The sequence below is a fragment of the Triturus cristatus genome, chromosome 1_2, assembly GCF_964204655.1.
Source record: "Triturus cristatus chromosome 1_2, aTriCri1.1, whole genome shotgun sequence".
In the NCBI taxonomy this organism is placed as follows: domain Eukaryota; kingdom Metazoa; phylum Chordata; class Amphibia; order Caudata; family Salamandridae; genus Triturus; species Triturus cristatus.
The window spans coordinates 439,838,017-439,846,163 of NC_140580.1; the positions used below are offsets into that span (position 1 = coordinate 439,838,017).

The 8,147-nt window shown below is 44.1% G+C and overlaps 1 long non-coding RNA gene across 1 annotated transcript in view; it reads left to right on the forward strand.

Moving 5' to 3' along the window:
* Positions 1-7,787, forward strand: part of LOC146867453 (uncharacterized) — a 44,830-nt gene extending 37,043 nt beyond the window's left edge. The window contains exon 3 of the long non-coding RNA XR_014961600.1: positions 7,658-7,787. This is a non-coding gene — a long non-coding RNA (uncharacterized LOC146867453). The remainder of the gene's footprint in view (positions 1-7,657) is intronic.
* The last annotated feature ends 360 nt before the right edge of the window (positions 7,788-8,147 follow it).

The following is an 8,147-nucleotide window of genomic DNA, read 5'->3' on the forward strand; positions in this document are numbered from 1 at the left end:
GAGTGAAGACGAGGCCCCAGAAAGCTGCCTGGACACGGAGCCTGGCTTACTGTAGTTTGCAAACTGAGACGCATGCTATGCTCCAAACCCCACCTCTAGGCCTCGGGATATATGGTGTATCTATCGCACACACTTGCAGCAGACTCTTATCGCCTCTCAGGTTCCTTCAGCTATTGCACACCTACCACCTGAAACTGTAGACGCCATTGCAATTCTGGACACTGAATGATTTGTTAGGCCCAATGCTAATCCCCCCCACTATGTTCTCCTGCGGGGTTTCTGTTTGCGCTATTTCCCTTTTTCCTGGTTAGTACGAAAATATTTGTACACCCACCTGCTGATTATTGTATGGGCACAGTTTACTAGGAACCTCCCCCCTTCCTCTCCCTTTTTTTTTCTCCACCCTTTTGATTGATTAAATATATTTTTCATTTGATTGTTATCATTTGCAGGTGGATTCTATGTATGTGGGATTTTGGATATTGTTTTAATTGCTTTGATTTTTGGGATTTTGTTTATTATGTTGTCAGTCATTTAATTTTATTGTATTGTATCTTATTGTTTCAAATAAAGCTTTAAAAAACACCAAAATGTTTTTTTTAAAATTTGATGGTTTAATGGATTTGTGAAAGAAGGCAGTGTTGACTTTCATCTATGGTGGGCACGGATGGTATTCTAGAGTCCAGGCTTCCAGAACCTGCATGCATGGCTGTAGCCTGGGCCACAGCAAAAGGCCTGGATATCCAGAAGCCTAAGGCATGTCCAGCTTAATGGACATGTTCAGTCTGAAAGCAAATATGCCTGTTTTGCTACACAGTGACATAGACTTGTTCATTGTTAGACCTGGCACCTTGGCGTGAGTCTCCCTTCCACGTTTTGTCGCTGTGCCTCATGTGTTTTTATGGTGTTGGCCGCTCAGAGCACTGTGCCACTGCCAACCAGTGCCACAGTGCAAGTGCTCCCTATTTAAAATGTATATGTTGGTTGGATTCCATGATTGGCTTATTTGGTTTACTGTCAGACCCCAGTAAAGTGCACCAGGAGTGCCCAGGGCTTGTAAATACAAATGCTGCTGGTGGGCTTGCAGCACTGGTTGTGCCACCCACAGAAGCGGCCTAGTAAAATGTGTCTAAGGTCTGCTATTGCAGAACCTGCGTGCAGTCTGGTACTGTCATGCTGACTGGGCAAGTGCACCCACTTCCCAGTCCCTAAACCTTCCCTTAACTTCATATTAGTCACCCCTATGGTAGGCCCAAGGGCAGGGTGCATTGTAAGCATAAGGTAGGGCATGCCCTGATGTGTGTGGCATGTCCTAATAGTGAATTACAGCCATTTTCGTTTTTCACTATTGTAAGGCTACCTGTTCTCCATAGGCCAGAATGGGCTGTTAGAATTGTTACATCCTATGAGCCTAACAGACCCAGGGAACATGGTAGAAAATCGAGTTTAGTATGCCTGAACTCAGAATAATAAAATACATCTTTTAGTAAAGTTTATTTTAATATTCTGTGTTTGCAAATACCACTTTTAAAAAGTTGGTATTTGCTTGCCTAACCATTTCAGCCCGCCTCTGCTATGATGTGTATCTGCCTGTCTGGTTTGTGTGAGTGACAGGGCTGGGGAAACCCAGAGGGGCAGGGCTAGGTAGCCTGGTGGTGAATGGAGAGATTGACATCCAGATGGGTGGTAGGAGTGCACCTGGACTCTGAATAGGGCTGTGCTGTGCCACCACAATGCTGGCTCCACCTCCTGTGGAGCGGCTGATGTCTCTGCCCTGCACCCTGAATAGAAAGGCAGAGTCATGTCAACAAAGTGCTCAAGAACTGGTTTGGACTGGGCAAAGGCCCCTCTACCCCAGAGGAACAAAGGAATTAGGGGTATAAGTATTGGGACCCTGCTCCCAAGAAATTAGATCCTGCTTGACAAGAAGAACCTCTGCCTGAGGAGAAGAAACTGAGAAAGCTGTAAGGAGGAGTACTGTCCCTGACCTGGGGGATTGGCCTGCAGTGGTTGCCTTGCTGCTGAAAGGAGAGGAGAAAAGACTACAAAGACTTTAATTCAACTTGTGCTTAAAAGATCTGCAAGGGCTTGTGCTGAGCTTGCCCCCTGAACGAAGTCCCAGGACCAGTGGACTTCACCCCCAGCTCCCCAGAGTCTTTTGGAAGTGCCTGCTGCTGTTGTTGGGCCTTCTGAGGGACTGCGTGTCGCAAGGAGCTGGAAGCGTGACTCGAGGAGGAGAAGCGTGCCGCCGTCGGAGCTGTTGTTGTCGCATCTCTGCAGCATCGCATCGAGCGGAAGCGTCTCGCATCATTCCGGAAGTGTCTCGCAACGCCGAAGAAGCGTGTCGCCATCGCAGCCATCGTAGCTGACGCATTGCACCGCATCAAGAGAAGAGTCTCGCATCGATGAAGAAGCGTGTCGCCATCGCAGCCATCGTAGTTGTCGCATCACACCGCATCAAGAAAAGCGCCTTGCATCCACGGAGAAGCGTGCCGCCGTTGGAGCTGCTGTCGTCGCATCGCGTAAAGGGGTGACGCCGCTGCAGCATCACATAGAGCGGAAGCGTCTCGCAAACGTCGGAGAAGAGTGCCGCTGCCAAGGCTGCCGTCGTCCCATCGCGTAAAGGGGTGATGCCGCTGTAGCTGACGCATCGAGTCGAGTCTTCTCGCAACCTCGGAGAAGCGTAACGCATCTGGAAGATCTTCACGTCTTTATTTCTTTGCACCACAAACGTCATCGCATCAGCATCGTTGCAACACTTTCGTTGCCCTGCGTGTCGCATCTAAGGTACATTGACTTAAAGTGTCGCATTTAAGAACTTAAGAGAACTAAGCAAACTTCTACCATCTAAAGTAACAGTATTGTGTATTTTTTTTTTTTTTTTTTTTTGAAAAACCTTTATTGACATTTCAATCAATAACAAGTATGGGCCTACAACCCCCCGGGGCCGGCCGCTAAGCAGTCAGAGCAACAGAGATCAAATGTTAACACAGGCAGCACCTCGGGGAGCAGAATCTCCATGCTAATATATTCTCGGCCAGTGAACAGCGCAGGTAGGACACCAGGATAAAAAAGGTTTTCATTTTATAATAGGGAAAGACGGAAGGATCAGGTGCCGAACAATTTCCCAGCAGCGATAAAAGGCAGGCAGAATAATAAACGTAAGCAATAAACAGCAATCTATCGGATCAAGGGCGCAGATACAGGAAATTCAGGATGTGGAAGAATATCATGACCAGTTGCGCCTGCAGTCCCCTGCCCTAAAGCCCAGAAAACACCCCGGAAATTGTGGCACACATGAAAAGGCAATGATTCACAACAAAGGAGGTATACCACGCTGATCCCAGAAAAGAAAAAACAAAGAAGAATCAGAGAAGAAAAAGGAGGCCATGGAAAAAAAGGGATTAAAGACTAAAGAATCCCCTCCCCCAACCCCCCACCCTGCACCTCTGCAGATGAGTACGGCCCCCCCCCCCAGCAGTGTGCCTGTCGCCCTGGAACCAGACCCGAAATATAGAAGAAACAGGGAAAAAGGAGTAAGAAAAGAACCCCACCAGACGGGGGGGTAGAGAGAGTATTAATAAACTGGAGGAGGGCCTTCAAAACAGTATTGTGTATTTTTGTCGTTTAATGGTAACTCTATATAAAGAATCCTTATTTTTAATATAAAAACCTGTGTGGTGTCCATTTGTAGTGTTGTCACTTGGTTACTGTATGTGTTCACAAATGCTTAACCTATAACGCTCTGAGATAAGCCTTGTCTGCTCGCGCCAAGCTACCTAGAGGGTGAGCAGGGGTTATTTTAGGAGTGTAACCCCTTACCCTGACTAGAGGAAAGGTTCTCTGCTTGTCACAAATACCTACCTGTGCCAACCAGAGAACCCGGATTCTAACATTCATGTTCTTCAAGATACATGAAGGCCGGACAGCAACATTGTGCAGACATTGCATGCATACAGTAGTAATGATTGGATGCCGTGCATATTGGGTGTTTCGCGTGATCTATCAAGAAATGATCTAAGCGATCAACCACAAAGACGTTGTTACTTTGTATAATGATGATAACAATTTAATTTTGTCCAGAGAAGCTGAAGGAGACCTTCCTTAATCACATCATTTCTTGTGGGGAGAGGCAGGGGTAATTTCCACAGCAGGATTAATAGAATACTCAGGTTCCAAATATTTTTTGGAGAGGTGAGGGGAAGAAGATCGTATAATCAGGAAGAGTGAATTAGGTTGAGAAGTTAAATCCGAGCAGCTTTGGACTTGTGGAGTAGAACCTCAGACTTGGTTTGACTAAGATTGTTGTCAACTTGCTTCCACTGTCTTCTGATGGAATAATGTAACCATTGAAATAAAAGTATTAGGTAGTCCCACACAAAGATGGGAATGCATTAGGAGTCAATGAGCATAAAAGGCCACCTATCGAAATTGTGGAGTATGTGGCAGGTTTAATGGGGCTGGAGAACCCCTCGTCAATCGGATAGAAACAGATGCATAGAAATCACTCTGCATATGGTGAGATCTCTGGAAAGAGAGGACCATGTAGATACAGAATCTAACACCCTAGCTTCGAGGCATATCCAAAACTGACAGCGAGGTAGCGAGTGAAATTACAGTTTTAATGATTTTGGAGAAAAACACTATTTGATCATAAGCCACTGATACCAGCAGAACAAACATCAGCGGTGTAAACCAAAGCAATGATGCCAAATGCCCTTTCCCTATAGATCTGGAAAGCAACCTTTCAGGTACCGACATTGATCTGCTTGTGTGCGGACACTATGGCTACAGGGAGGTGTCGCCCCAACCTCGGCGAAGCCAAGTTCAGGGTCAGAATAGTTACATCCTATCCAACCTTTGACATTATTATCCAACTCGATTTTCTAAATATATCTGTCAAAAGTCCCTGGTTTCATAGGCAGTTCAGAAGAGGAAGTTATTTTAATATTAAAGAGTGTGCCAAAACATCCAAGACAATTATTTCTCTGCATCAATATGTTATTTATATGCTATTCAACCTGATAGTGATACCAATAATATCAGGTCAGTACTCAATTGTTCCATGGTTCTGTTAATATTATAAGGCTTAATACACCAGGTACCCAGTAGTGCTGCTGAATACACCAAGTTCTGCTTATGATGCCAGATTGCTGGTTTCCAAATTAACTATATTTATTTATTGCAAGTTGCTGAGCGACCTGTTTTTTGATAGATATATATATACCACATAAAAAGAAAGAGTATCCGTGCTCTCAGGAAGTGCAAAAAGTGGATTTTAATCACACACGGTTACACGTTTCAAAAGACTCCGCTGTCTTGAGCACACAATTAGCATACAGGAAGTGTTCCAATACATAGTCTCGGGTAAACATAAAAAACAGACAAGGCAAAACCTTCCTTGTGTGTCAAAGAAACATAATGTTACTGTGGCGGCCATCTTAAAGCGTTACAATTGACATTAAGATAAACATGATTATACATAATGTAAATCTGAATATACTGTTTGTGATCGTAAATTGTTATCAAAATGTAACTAAAATTATGTACCATCGCATCCTAAATGTAAAGGAGTAATCTCTTATAGTGAAAAGTGATCTATATACCTTGTGGATATCTAAAATATGCGGCAGCCATTAGTAAATAGAATCAGTGTTATCCTAGCCACAAACCAAACTCTTTTGGTCATGTTTTTTAATATTATATGCGTATTGCAACCAAATTGCCAAATGTAGATATAACCATATCATGTACAGACAGCATCATTCTCTATGCCCTCAGCAGTCATCCAGATAATCTCAATTGGAGCATTCCGTAAGGAGAGCTGCTGAGGGCAAGCAGAAACTGCAGCACTGATGAAACATTCAACATCAAAAAGGACAACACGACTACCAGGTTCAAAAACAGGGGTTACCCTATATGGGTATTAAAATGTGCTCTAGATAAAGTGAGTAAGATCAGCAGATCAGAAACATTGAATGAGCAGAACCATAACAGTGAAATTACCACCAACACTGAAGCACAAGAGACACGACTCATTACTACATACAATAGGAACTCCCAACAGATACACAAGATTTTTGCTAATCACTGGCCAAAATTTACTAGTGATTCCATTATTGGTAAATCTATTCATACGTGCCCTAGAATCACCTATAGGAAAGGCCGTAGTCTCAGGAACATTTTGATCCACAACGACATTACCCAAATGCAACATCAAGGGGATTACAACCTCAAAGGCTTCTTTCCTTGCGGACATTGCAAGGCATGCCACAACAGTCACATGGTCAAAGAATTCAATATACCAGGTAGCGTGAATAAGAAACATATCACTTAATTTTTGACATGCAGCACCACCTTTGTGGTTCATGCTCTAGATTATCCTTGTGGACTGCGCTATATTGATAGCACAACCTAATGGCCAAAAAGAGGGTCTTGGAGCACATGCGTGCCACAAATAAGAGAGACACACATTACCCAGTTGCATGTCACTTCCAGGAGTACCATCTTTCCAACTGTGCCCTATTGAGTTATTTCATCACTGAACAGGTACACACTGGGCCCAGGGGCGGAAATAGGGTTCTCATGTTACGCAAACGTGAATCCAAATTGATTCTGGAACTCGAGACAAAACAGCCAAGAGGCCATAATGTAGACGAAAAACTGAATGTACATCTACACGAAAGTTAAAATACTTGTTATTTTTTGCCTTCTGTAGCTACATTTTACTTACCTCCCATGAAGTAATTTTTTCCTTACCTAGCGGTACAAAAGGTGGTGGTGATGGACGGAGCATCAGAACCAATCAAACACTCACACCCAGTCAACAGATCTGGGCTTGATCCATCACCGTTCTTTAGCCCACTCTGCCACCCCAGTTCAGACATGGCCATATGCAAATCAGTCTGACCCTGTGCCTCATGGGAACAGTCCAGCCCGAACTGCCAAGCCATGCCTTCCCTGGACCGGAAACAAGCTTCCTAGGACCGGTTTCTGGCATTTCAGCCGTCTTCAGCCAGGCTTGCTTGAATCCAGTGGCAAAGTGAGCAAGGGACTCACGTCTGAGCATACCCTGCCAACTTATGGCAAACAAAGCGGTACAAAAGGGGGTGGTGATGGACGGAGCATCAGAACCAATCAAACACTCACACCCAGTCAACAGATCCATCACCACCCCCTTTTGTACCGCTTTGTTCGCCATAAGTTGGCAGGGTATGCTCAGACGTGAGTCCCTTGCTCACTTTGCCACTGGATTCAAGCAAGCCTGGCTGAAGACGGCTGAAATGCCAGAAACCGGTCCTAGGAAGCTTGTTTCCGGTCCAGGGAAGGCATGGCTTGGCAGTTCGGGCTGGACTGTTCCCATGAGGCACAGGGTCAGACTGATTTGCATATGGCCATGTCTGAACTGGGGTGGCAGAGTGGGCTAAAGAACGGTGATGGATCAAACCCAGATCTGTTGACTGGGTGTGAGTGTTTGATTGGTTCTGATGCTCCGTCCATCACCACCCCCTTTTGTACCGATTTTTTTCCTTACCTTCCATGAGTATTTGCATTCAAACCCGTATGTACAGTACTTTTAAATAGTATGTAAGATATATATCAGATATCATATATTGCTATTTTAATTCTGTTTCTCTCTTTTCTTACATTTTCACAGGAGGAAAGGAAGGGACCCTCCGCCAGAGGACGGACACTTCTTACACGGGTTCCCTACCCTTTTCTTCCCCATATACGGGCACTTTTCATCCAGATAAGCTTTTTCACTTTTTCACTTGCTTCAATTTTGGTGTACATGGATGTCATAATTGTCTCGTGTATTCAATTGGCCAAAGGCACTTTAGATTACAATTTGTGATTATGTTTTGTGATTGTGTTAACATCCTGTAATTCCTTGACAAAAGTTTTTTCACCTGTGCTCATGTATGTAGCCTGAGTATAGAATTTCAGCCACTACTGCGACTTGTATAATGCTTGATTCGTTTCCACTCTTGTTTTGACTCTTGTTGTGCATATATAATTGCATACTTTGTATTACAAACCCACCCAGTATTTTGGATCAGAATCTTTAAGACACTATGTCTCTTTAGAACTATTCCGGGTTTGTACTTAGAATTTTAAAATACACCCATGATTTTTCTTCTACATGA